This window comes from Colobus angolensis, unplaced genomic scaffold, assembly GCF_000951035.1.
Source record: "Colobus angolensis palliatus isolate OR3802 unplaced genomic scaffold, Cang.pa_1.0 Scaffold515, whole genome shotgun sequence".
Lineage (NCBI taxonomy): Eukaryota > Metazoa > Chordata > Mammalia > Primates > Cercopithecidae > Colobus > Colobus angolensis.
In genome coordinates, this window is record NW_012118655.1 from 774,956 (window position 1) to 787,881 (window position 12,926).

Sequence of the window (12,926 nt, forward strand, 5' to 3'; positions counted from 1 at the left end):
AGGAGGTAAGAAATAGACTAAACCAGGGGTTCTCAATCCTGACTGCACGTTAGATTCACCTGAGCATCTTTGAAACATATAGCCAGAAGCACACTGGCTTCACCCCTAAGATTCTGATTTGACTGATCTGGGGTAGGTCCCAGGCATAAGCATTTTAAAAAACTCTTTCCAGGTGATTCCACTATGGAGCCAGGCCTGAGGATCACGTGGCTAACAGAGACGGGCAGGCAGAGAAAGCTAATATCTTCCCTAGAATCTATCCCCTCTGGTGCTCAGGTCCTGACTTAACACTGACGCCCACAGCCTGGGCCCCAGAGCCCATGCTCACAGAGGGGAGCCCTGGCTCTTGAGCATTTGAAGGCCAGATGACCCCTTGACAGTGTATGTAGAGAGGGTTGCCCTTTCTAAATAGTGAGCCAGCCACAACCAGGGCAAGCCCATGGAGCCTCAAGACAGGATCCCTGGGAAGCTTAAACCTGTGGATCCTCTGGGCCCAACCTCAATTTACTAAATCAGAATTTCTAGGGAAAGACCCGGGAATCTGCACTGTTTAACAAACTCCCCAAGTGAACCTTATGCATGGAAGTTTGAAACTGCTTAGTGCTCCCTGCCAGGGCCTTTCTCAGATGCACGGCATCACTTATATGAAAACTTTGCTTCGTATATAGCCAAAGAGCCCTCGCTGCTCCTACGTTTTCCAAGGCACTCAAGTAGAGATCATTGAAAATTCCCGGATGGGCAAATCAGCTGTCGATGAGGATCTGGGAAGATTACAAGAATTCTCTTCAGTAAATTCTTTCTGGTGAGTTTTTCCTTTTAGCAGGCATGGTAAACATTGTTTGTGAATTGTTCCAAACATATTTTTTCTCATTGTGCAATTGAATTGGCAGTTTTGCATAATAAAAAGTTAACATAATGAGCCAAACAAGAAATGAATAAAGCTTGATTGTTCAGTTCAGAGGCAATGCTTGCACTGAGCCCTCGGTCCTTATCCTTATGCGTGGCCCATTGTCTAATGATCGTCCTCTCAAAATGTAAGTATGACTCTAAAAAGGATAAAAATTGATATTAATAGACTTGTACGGACCTCCGCAGTAGCATCGTCTTATCGAGGAAGCACAAATGTTTCTTTGACCACTCATCTTGGCTCTTTGTAATCATAACTGAGCTTGATTGAAGCCTGACCTTTACGCGGCATCTCTGTATATCTCTCATACACAGTGGTACTTGGCAGTTTTAACTTCCTCATTTAATTACTTTGTGATGGTGCCGGCATCCATATTAATGAAATTATTTTCATTATATTTCATAGATAATGTGTCAGTGGGCAGTTAGCAACCCCGTACTCCGCCCCACGTGGTTTCTCGCTGGCTCAGACCCATGGCTTCTTCCTTCTTCCCTCTCTGGAGTCCCAACCTGCCTTCCTCTTTTCTTCAGGGGATTCATCTATCTGCCTTGTTAGAGTTCCTTTTGTCACCCCCCAAACTGGCTATCAATGGAGACAGTCTCCTCAGGACATCTCTTTCTTTCTGTCCCCCAGTATGAGCACAGGCATCCTTTAGATTAGTTTTCTTGCCCATCACCATAGGGAACAGATGGAGGAGCCAAGGAGTCCACAGAAAAAGCTGCACTTGTCCAAGCTGGTTCTCCAAGGTCATTTTGTTAGATGGTACCTGGAGGTCTCTCCCATAGGGATGGAAAGCCTTTTTTCAGGTGACTGACTCCAAAATGAGACTGTCATACTGTAGTCCCCATGGATTGGGGTTGGCACAGCCACCTGCCTCTGCTAGAACCTGCTTGCCAATCCTTCATACCAATCCTTTGTGCCTGCCTTTTTCTTCCCCAAGATCCACTCACCCCTACATAGGGCACTTTGGCTTTTCTAAGTAAATGAAATGTGTCCCCACCTGTTTACCGAATGTCCCTCCTCTGTTTGCAAGCTGTTCTGCACCAACTCCGAACATTTCTGATCTGTACCTGTCCCCATGCCACCCCATTCCACCAATTTATTACCTTCTAGGAAGAATAAAGGGTTTTTTATGAGCCCTTGAGTTAGCTAGATAACGATAACAGGTAGCTTATTCCAGCTCCCTTACACCACCCACATGCATTGGTTGACCTAAGCCCTCTTACCTCAAATTCCTGAGAATTTATCAGGAGATACAATCAAAGAAGGGTTTGGCAAGAACAATTCATATCCTGGCCTTTTCTTCCTACCTTCGGGTTTCTAGTCCTAAGACAGAATCTAGTTCTTGTTCTGGTCCATGAGTCTTCTCAGGCTGTAGTGACAGTGACCACCCTTAGGCTGTCCTTTCATGGATCTGGTGACCACCAAAGGAGCTCACCCTGAGAGGCGCCAAGATGCAGAAAGGGGAGAGCCAGTGCCTGCTCAACCCTGCCCGATGCAAGGCTTCCTGCTTCTCCAGCACGGGCAGGAACTTGGGTTCCTCAAGGCCTCCTCCACCATGGGCACCCCATGAGAAGGAAGGAAGAGAGGTTCATTTCCTTTCAGTCCGCCCATTGCTAAGGTTTCCACACCAGTAGCAGAGCTAATTTCTTCTGTGCAACAACCTGTGGCAACACCAGAGATGATCCTATTTTGCCAGCCTCTTTCTGTGTCTTCAGACAATGCTTACAGCATACAGACTTACTTGTTTTTGAAACAGATTCTTTAAGGAGCAAATAAAAATGAGTTCTTTCTCCTGTTCTGGATTTTCTCCTGGTCAGTATCAGTTCTTACCTCCCTGGCCTCGGTTCTCTCCTTCATCCTTCCCAGAAATGTCCTTGGTTTCTACCTTAGAAGTCGCAGCCTTCCCCTAACCTGGTTCTCATAAACTTCCACCAGCCAGATACTCAGTCAAATTTTACTAAAGAATAGCCATCATCTACTGCACACTTACTACATACCAGGCTCAGTATTCAACATTTTATCTGCCTTTGCTTCTTTCATTCTCACAATGCCCAGTGAGTTAGATTCTATTACAATCAACATTTTGGGGGTCGAGGAAATAGGCTTAAAGTTAAGTAATGTGTCCAAAATTCCACAATAAGTAAGTAGTGGGGCCAGAACAGTTGTATTGAAAGATTGAGTGTTTATAATGCTTCTCTTAAAGATAATATTAGATTTATCACCTATTGCTCTGAATCTAGGAGCATGACAAGACCTATCTTTCCCAGAACCCCTGTGTGTCCACAAGAATCGTCCTTCTAGAGGTCAAATGACTGATGCCCCCTCCCTCCAGTGCTTCCCTCTTGGGCCTTCTCTGCCAGTTCCAGATTCTAGTCTGAGGACTCCCTCTAACTGTAGTTCATTCATCTAGGTAAAATAATTATTATAGCCCAAGAGAAATTAATGGTCTCCTGCTTCAACACTCGAGTAATCCACTTGGTTTTCCAACTGACTGAATTCCATGCAAATTTATTGAGCACCTACTATGTGCCGCGTATCTGATAGGAGTTGGAAATAGAAAGGATACATGATCGATTTCCTGTAAGGGGCTCATGAACCAGTTGGGAAATGATCAAGTATACCATAGTTTAAGTGAGAGAATAGTATAGTATAGTACAGTATGGAGAGGTGAGGGTAGCTGTAAGATTAGGGAAATCTCTGTAGTGGATAGGAACCCAAGCTTTGGAGCCAGGTTGGACTGGGTTCAAATCTGAGTGATTATGGACAAGTTATTTAGCCTTTCAATGTCATAGTCCTTGTGTATAAAATGGGAACAATGATGCCTCTCTTGTAGGGTTATGAGGAGTAGTACTCCAGAAAGAAGCCATAGTTATAGTGGCAGTTGCTAATATCTACCAAACATATTTGCTCCTGGTAAGTAGAAAGATTAGCAATAATATTTGAACTGGGATTTGAAATATGAGTTAGGGTTTCATTGGGCAGAGAGGAGATGATAAGAAATTATAAATATAAAAGTATTACATTTGAAGTCATAGAAACATGGAAGTGTATAGTATGTCTCAGGATTTTCAAGTACTCTGCTGGCTGGGGCATGGGCTCGTGGCATAGGGGAGAAGGAGAAATGATAGCTACATGGCATGAGAACTCACAGCCTTCACTGAGAGTTTGGAGTTCATTTTCTATCCGCCAGTGCCCCATCTTCCCACCCTAGGGAAATAACACCATTTTATAACGTAAAAATACTCTAAAGATGGGGGAAAAAAGTCACATATGCTGCTGGCCAGCTATATGCTGAAGCAGTCTTTTGGAAGAATGTTTAATAATAGGAATCAAAATCCTTTATAGTGCTCATAGCTCTTGACGTTTTCATTTCACTTTTAGAAATTTATTGTAAGAAATTCACTGGAAGCATTTGGAACAATTTGTATGCCAGGGTTTGTAATGGCCAAAGGTGAGAAATAATCTAAATGTCCAAAACCACAGGATTGGCTAATATTCTATTTATTCTATTCTATTATGTATTGGTAAATATTACATTCAAGCATTGGAATAGTATACAGTTATTAAGAATCATAGTTTTAAAGAGGATTTGATGACATAATGTTCATGATCTAATTTAAAATGAAAAAAGCAGGCTTCAAAACAGTATATAGTTTAACCTCAATCTTGTGGGGGAAAAAAGGAAAGGATGTATGTGGGAGAGAGAGAAAGAACAAGAGAGAAATAGGGTAATCCTATTGAGAATAAGTTTAGATTAAGGACTTGATATTCTTTGTTTTAAGTTATGGTTGAATTTATTCATTTTCTTTAATTTTTAATTTTTATTTTTATTGAGACAAGGTCTTGTTACGTTGCCCAGGCTGGTCTCAAATTTGTGAGCTTAAGTGATCCTTCTGCCTTAGACACCCAAGGAGCTGGGACAACAGGCATCTCCCACCACTCCCAGCTGAGACTTGGTATTCTAAACACTCGCTTTGGGGGCACACACTTGCTCAAGTGATTTGCATGGGAGAAGGACCCTAAGAAGCTATTTGGGGGTGGAAGAACTAGGGCTAGAGACAATAGAGACAGGTCAATCAAGAGTTTATAACCCTAGGGAGGGCAGAACTTCCTTAGAGAAGGTGCAGTGTCCCCCAGAGACCACAATGCCCAATGGAATGCAGAAGATGTTCTGTGGACAACCAGCAGACACTCCCAGGGCTTCCCAGAAATTCCCAGGGGGTAGACATTGCATTTGCAGGCAAAAAGCTCCAAGCCAGTGCATTCAGAATGTGAGCACTGAGTTGACATCTCCCGCAAGCATTTGTAGGCACCAGTGACTGAAATGTCTGCATTATGTGTGGCTATGTCTAGAAAAAGGAAGACAAAAGAAAAATAGTATCTCTGGGTATAAGATTATGGTTGTTATTTTTTAACTTTTAAATACTTTTTCAAATGTTTCTGTGATGAGTGTTTTGTTTCATTTTATTTTATTTTTTTGAGACAGTCTTGATCTGTCACCCAGGCTGGAATACAGTGGTGCCATCTTAGCTCACTGCAACCTCTGCCTCTCAGATTCAAGCAATTCTCCTGCCTCAGCCTCCTGAGTAGCTGGGATTACAGGTGTGTACCACCACGCCTGGCTAATTTTTTGTGTTTTTGGTAGAGATGGGGTTTCACCATGTTGCCCAGGCTGGTCTTGAACACCTGACTTCAAGTGATCTACTAGCCTTAACCTCTCAAACTGCTGGGATTACAGGCATGAGCTACTGCACCCAGCCTGTGATGAGTATTTTATGATAAGGAACATCACCCATTTTTAAACCATCTCTGGCTTCCTTATGTTCCTCTTGCCTCCATGCCTCCTGCTGGCCCCACCATGCACACACACTCTGTGTTCCCACCTATGCATAACAATGGAAACTCTGGCTTTTGTTGGGGTTCTGTCCCCCAGGGCACAAGAAGGAACTGGGGTGGAATAGGCCTGGGCTTGACTTGGTAGTTCATAATCTGCCTAGCTGGCAGCCATGGCACAGCAAACTTGAGCTGGGTGACCGCCACTTCATACTTTTTGTCATTAATAAAAATCATCGCACTTTGTTGACTTTGCTATTTCTACCCACAAAGGAATGTAGAAATACATGAAATCTGCTAAATGATCCATTTAACTATGTGGTAAACACTCTGTAAACCTGTTTACCCTGCCAAAACAGTCCCCTTTGTCATATTTTACAGGGTCATTTGATTTAATTCCCTAAGTCAACACAGGGTTTGTTTTCTTATAAAGGAAAAGATGATAAGGCTTATCAAAATTAATTGACTCAGGACAGTTTCCTTTGAGGGTAAACCAAAGGACAGTATGAGAAAGGGTGCAAAGGAGCTTCTGAGTTCCAGTAATGGTGTTTCTTAATCTGGATGCTGGTAACTTGGGTTTCCCTTTGTGAACATTTATCAAGCTGTACACAGGATTTGCACATTCTCAGCACTCTCACTGCAGCCTCCCCCTCGACCCTCTCCTCCTGCCTGGCTCCCCACATCCTTCACTCCCCAGGAGGGTGTCTCATGACTCCTCAGTGGAGGCACTGCCTACTTTTTCCTGTTTGGGGGTCTCCTAGAACCTGCAGATCCCCTTCACAGTACTGATTGCAAGAGAAATACTCTGGCTGCTTTGTGGTTATTGGTTTCATGTATGTCTCTCACTGGATTCTAAGTCCACTGGGCTTGTGTGTCGTCTGGACCTGCTGCTGTGGACCCTGAGTCTGGTGCAGTGCCTGGCAAGATGGCACGAGAAACGGTTTGTAAGGGAATGACGGAGAGGCAAAGAGGGAGACAGAACAGTGGGGTTGGGGGAAGAAGACAGAAAGGAGAACGGGAAGGAAGGAGAGAGGAAGAGTTATGTCTCTCAAGATCTGGGTATTCCGAGGCATGGCTAGAGGTGGATGAGTGGGAGCACTCAGGAGTGTGCTGACATGATCGAGTAAGGAGTCTCTGGAGGAAGAAGTCTCTCTGAGAGGAGGTGGTCTCCCTGTGGGCACAACTGGCTCAAGCACTGTAGCCTAGGTCCTTGAGGAGGGAGGATGGGGACCCTGAACCTAGTCTGGCTCCAATTTTCTTCTGGATCAAAGCAATTGCAGAAAAAAGAGCTATTTCTTTGCATTTCATTAAGACACTGAACACTAAATGTCAGCAGCATGAGTGCGGGGGCCAGTCGCATGAGGGGCAGCCGTGGCATGGCAGAGGAAGTGCGAGTATAGCTACTGCACAATGGCAATGACACATTTGCTACACCCACAGTTGCACTGGAAGAGCAGCCCTCACCGGCCAGGCTTGGGCAGCCACAGCAGGATCAGTGTATTTGGTAGACACAGGTAGTGGCAGGGGAGGCCCCAGTGGGGGTCCGTGACACAGAGGCCATCATATACAGTGAAGGATGCATGCCCCAAAGGGCTGCATCTCAGGGCAGCTATGCAGTGCTCAGCAGGGAATGCCAGAAAGGCATTGGAAGGATTTAAGGGGCATGCCACATGGTCTGCAGAGTTGGAGCAAGTCCAGCTAAGAACTTACTGTTAGGTGTTGCCCAGTTTATAGCCCTTGGTTGGAATTCTCTGGAAAACACAAATCACTGAGAATTGGCTTCTAAAGAGCACCTATAAATGGGAGGAAGAACACCAAAGAATCAAAGATGCCAGAAAAGAAAACAGCCCCTGGGATTTGTGAACAGGTGTTCTTGACAGGGTCCCTCACCTAAGCCATTCTTCCGGCACAATTATCACCCAGAGCTGCTTGTTTCTTGGCACCTAGAACACTCCATCGGGAGCTGTTTCCTTTTTTAACTCAATACTCCCAAAGACTGCTCTGGGGATAACAGCTCCCACTCTCAGGGGGAAAAATATCTTTTTAGAAACGGGAGATGACAAAACCAACATCAATAAGCAAGAAAACTCCCAATTATTTTTCTTGAGACACTGTCTTGTGTTACATCCTTGTGGGTAGGGCTTCCTGAAGCATTTTCTCACCATTTTTTCTGAAACTATGACTTTCCAACATTCTTCATTGCATATCCTATTAGTAAACTCATTTTGAACATGCACCACAAATATCTGTGTATTTATTCTCTGATTATATTTATGCAATAGTGTGTGTGTGTGTTGTTTACTGTATTTATAGTGAAAGTTCTAATAGAAGGTGTCCGCTGGGGTGCAGACATCCCACTAAACAAACACAAGGCAGACAGGGCAAGCATCGTAATCCTCAGCTCATGGATTACTAGACTAAGCCTTGGAGGGAAACGGATTTGCCCAGGTCACATAGCCAAAAGTTGCAACACTGGGGTTAAAACTGACTTCCGTACTTTCCAGCTTCTCAGATTTTTTCATTCATATGCCGGTAATACCTACCCTTGTTTTTGTTACTTTGTTTTTAGACTCTCCTTTTCTCGCTTAATCACCTAGCCTTGTTTCCACATGAATAAGCTCTCCCTTAGCTGAGAAAACCAGAGGAACTCCATTAAGCTCCATCATTTGCAAGGCTTCAAGGACTCCTTACCCGCCCCCTTCCTCAAGGAGTTAACTTGTGTAAGCAGACTCTCAACATATCAGAGTCCAATTAACTGGTAAGATACTGAAGCAAGCGATGTACAAAGTTCCCAAGATTTTGCTCAAGAGATAACACCATAAAGCCTTGAGTTTGTGTCGGGCAGAGCCCACATAGGTAACATCTTATGAAAGATTTAGAGCCCCTGCACGTGGAAATTGTTTCTCTGTAATCATTTGTCTTTTCAACTTTTTACATGTTTTTACTTCTGTAGAATTGTTGCAACTGAGCTCCCCTCCCCTTCCTAACCCGAAGTATAAAAGAAAATCAAGCCCCTTCCTCCAGGCGGAGAGAATTTTGAGTGTTAGCCATCTCTCGATCGCCGGCTAATAAAGGACTCTTAAATTCATCTCAAAGTGTAGCGTTTCTCTAACTCATTCAGGTACAACATGCCAAATATCCCTTTCTACTCATCAGAGTTTGGGAATGGACCAGTCATATCAGTTTTTGGTGATTTCCACATTGTTTCCCTGCTTTACCTATTTTATCGTTATTGCCTATAGCATAAGGTATGCTATGCCATCAGGGTTCTGGAATTGGCTTCTAAAGAGCACCTACGAATGGGGAGGAAGAACAAGGAATTAAAGATGCCAGAAAAGCAAACAGCCCCTTGGATTTGAGAACAGGGAACATGCACTTTACACGCCTCATCTCTTTCTGCCCCATCCAGTAAGCAGGGATGATGCAGAGACCTTCCCTGGGTCTCGCCCTGCCCAGGAGTTAACGTGTTCTAGGATGTATTTGTAGAAAGAAGATGGTCTGTCTGTTAGAAAGAGATGTGATGTGATTGACGTGGAGTGGCCACTCTTGACACAGGAGACATGGCAATTGTACTTCCCTGTATGAGAATGAGGCTGGAAGGAAGGTTGCTTCCCTCAGTCTTTTCTCAGCAGAGGTGTTTTATAAAACGAAACAAAACAAAACACCAATTCCCTGAAGCAGAATAAAGATAAAGAAACTGAAATATCTGGAAACAATGAAAACCACAAGAGCCAAGAAATGGGCAGCTCAGGGGCCCCAGGAAGTGAGGTGGGATCAGGCAGAAATAGGCTTGGGGTGGAGGATCTGGAAGCTACTGCTGTTTACAGCCAATGTCCTTTCTCTCTCCAACAAGTGGCAGGCCACTGCCCAGTGCTGAAGTCACTGTTTAACGAAGGTGGAGCATGCCTTTACCTGGTACACCCATATAAGGAAAAGCCTGAGGGCAGGAGCAAGCAGACACCAGCACTGCTCTTTCTTCAAGACCGCTGGCCAGCCCTGCTCTCCTCTGCCAGTCTCCTCCTCCACTCTATCCAGAGAGCCTGTGGAACCTGCCCGTCTCCCCTCCTCCATCAGACGCACCTGTCTAGGAAACAGGTAAGATGTGAGTGGTCATCTCCCGGAGCTGTGGACCAACGTAGCCCTCTAAACATTAGTGAGCATGTTCAGTTTTCTAGAGAGCTTCATGATGTCAATTCTGAGTTCCCAACTCCCAAGGTACACATTCAGTAGCTCTGGAAACTGGGTGTTTTTGATGCAAGTGGCCAAAGGATGTGGAAAAACTAGGGCAAAGGGGGATTTCTAAGAGAAGCTAATCCAAACTTTGCATAGTTCATGCAAAGACAGTATTTCTTAATCATTCTGTCACCTTTGATTTCTGCTCATTCTAAGTTGTGACCTTGAGGGCTGTGTTTGTCATAAGGACACATTGATGGCAGAAATCATGCCTTCTTTGCGCACTGATGTGTAGTTTCTGATAGATAGTAGGTACTTAACAAACATTTGCTAAAGGGAAGAAGGGGACCTGGGCCCTTTGCTTTCTAATCATCTAGTTTATTAGTTATAGGAATGAAGCTGACAACTCTGAGTTAATCACAAAAGACAGATCATTACAACTTCAGAGATTCAGGAGGTTCCTATATGCCCCTAGTGGTGTCATGGTCACATATGTGTGTCTCTGTAACTGCTAAAGTTGTGTAATCTTTGAGATGTGATGCTGTTCTCAGGGAGACAGTTCCAGCTGCTCCGCTTGGACCCAAGTTAACGAGATTAGCATATGTGCAGATATTTTCCTCTATAGTTACAGTTGGGGCATGAACTATACTGACTGTCCCATTTGTCCTGGGTCACAAGCACAACTTTGTTTACCCCCAAGTGGCATTAACTAGACTTTCAGTCAGATTATCCTCTTGAATTGTCTCACCTTTGTACCCACCTTGACACAAGTGTTGTGGATTTTTTGTTGTTATTGTTGTTTTGAAGTTTGGAGGAGTGACAGCTGCAGGAAGGCTTACTTATTAGGAGATTGGTTGATGGAAATGTAATAACCTACCAACTGTGTAATAGGCAAAAGGTTTATGTAGCATAAGTTCATTATCCCAATTTGTAGATGGAAAAAGTGAGGGACCTGGTGAGTGACTTGCTGCTAAAATTTATTCCACACGCACATGACAGAGCTGGAGTTCTGTTGTGCCTGGTAGGTACCCTGTCTTGTCCCCTAGTTATTTGGTTGTATTTAGTTACCCTCTTGAAAGAACACGTTAGAAGAAAAGGTGCTATGAAGAAATGCACACATAAGGCCAAGCACTGTGGCTCACACCTGTAATCTCAACACTTTGGGAGGCCGAGGGGGACAGATTGCTTGATCCCAGGAGTTCAAGACCAGCCTGGGCAACATGGTGAAACCCTGTCTCTACAAAAATAAATTAAAAATTGGGGGTCTGGGAAAAAATATTAGCTACATGTGGTGGTGCACACCTGTAGTCTTAGCTACTGGGGGCAGGGGGAGGGGTGCCATGGTTGAGGTGAAAGGATCGCTTGAGCCCAGGAGGTTGAGGCTTCAGTGAGCTATGATCATGCCACTGCACTCCAGCCTGAGTGACAGAGCAAGACCTTGTCTCAAAAAAAAAAAACAACCAAACAAAAAACACCAACCTGCTGGCCCTGAGGCTCACTCTGTATCAAGCATTGCGCTTGATACTTCCATATGGTGAGCTGTGTGACTTGGGGCATGCTCCTTAACCTCTTGGGGGTCTCAGTTTCCTCATTGCTAAAACATGGTAGCAACAGTAATCCACACCAAAAGATCAGTGAAAGGATCAAACGAGATTGTATAGGGAAAGCACTTAGCAGTACTTGAGCACATGGCAAGTGTTGAAGACATTTTAGTCATTATTGTTGACATTATTTTAGCCTGGGCTCTCTATAAAACAAAGCCTGAGGCAAAGCTTAAGGGCTACTTAGCGCTTAAGGTAAGACACCAGGGGAGTGAGAATCAGGGAAGTGGGAAATGAGAGGAGAAAAGGGGAAGCAGTGAGGGGTGATGTGCCACCACCTGGCCTCTCTTCACAAAGAGACATGGCCAGCCACTTGGCCAAAGCAGGACCCCTCTGGACTGGCACTGTAGATGCATTGTGCCTTGGAAGAGTCCATCCGAGCAAGGGTAAAGAGGACATTTATCTTTTGGCTCACTCTCTCTCTTCTATTATTGTTCAAAGCTTGCCCTATGGGGAGTTAACTGTCCTGCACTTCCAGCTTGTGTCTTCTGACCCCTCATGGCAGCCAGTGGGAAAACTAGATCTAATTGCTAGAGGCTTGGCACCTCATCTGAGTCCAGAAGTGGTCAGAAGAGCCACTTCCTTGGATGGAGTAAAAAAGGGACCAAGAGTCCTAGAGACAGGTTGAGGCTAAGAGAACCCGAGATGGTGCCTAAGAACGGTTTATTAAAGACTGAATTATCATTAATATCTGCCGAGCACTGTGTACGGCACCAATGTTCCTGCCTAGATGTTACCTCTTTCTCCCATGAGAAAAACCATAAAGGGGACCTTGGATAGGCTGGTCCATTCCATCTCTCCTCAGTGTTTGGAAGAAGTCAGGTTGAGGGCATCCTAACTCTCTCAGAATTGTCCATGGTGTAGCATGCCACTGATAGACAGCAAGAAAGTCCACAGCCATGCAAAACATCAGAGCAGAATCAAGAGGAGGTGTTGATTTCCACCCTTGGGACTCTAGCTTTTGGACAAGGGTGCCCTAAAGCATGGTTTACATGCAAAACTAATTTTGGGGGCTGTTGCTGGGGACTTCTTGATATAAAGCATTTATGATCAAATATTTGGAGGAATGTTGCCTCCTACTCTTCCCTCTTCAGAGAGTTATGATTCCAATTTACTTAAAAAGGCTCTGTTCACACCTGTAATCCCAGATATGGGAGGCCGAGGCAGGCAGATTGCCTGAGGTCGGGAGTTCGAGGCCAGTCTGGTCAACACGGTGAAACGCCATCTCTACTAAAAATACAAAAAAATTAGCCAGGCATGGTGGCATGCGCCTGTAATCCCGGCTACGTGGGAGGCTGAGGCACGGGAATTGCTTGAACCAGGGAGGTGGAGGTTGCAGTGAGCCTAGGTTGTGCCACTGCACTCCAGCCTGGGTGACAGAGTGAGACTGTGTCTCAAAGAAAAAGGCT

At 44.7% G+C, this 12,926-nt stretch overlaps 1 protein-coding gene across 2 annotated transcripts in view; it reads left to right on the top strand.

Annotated features, from left to right (window-relative positions):
- Positions 1-9,682: 9,682 nt before the first annotated feature.
- The window catches only part of CAPN13 (calpain 13), an 84,759-nt gene continuing 81,515 nt past the window's right edge, over positions 9,683-12,926 (top strand). The window contains exons 1-2 of one of the 2 annotated variants that reach the window (XM_011960561.1): positions 9,745-9,838; positions 10,851-10,937. The gene's annotated coding sequence lies outside the window, so the exon portion shown is untranslated. Of the gene's footprint in view, positions 9,839-10,850; positions 10,938-12,926 lie in introns of both variants that reach the window. The other variant, XM_011960560.1, reaches the window with a different exon arrangement.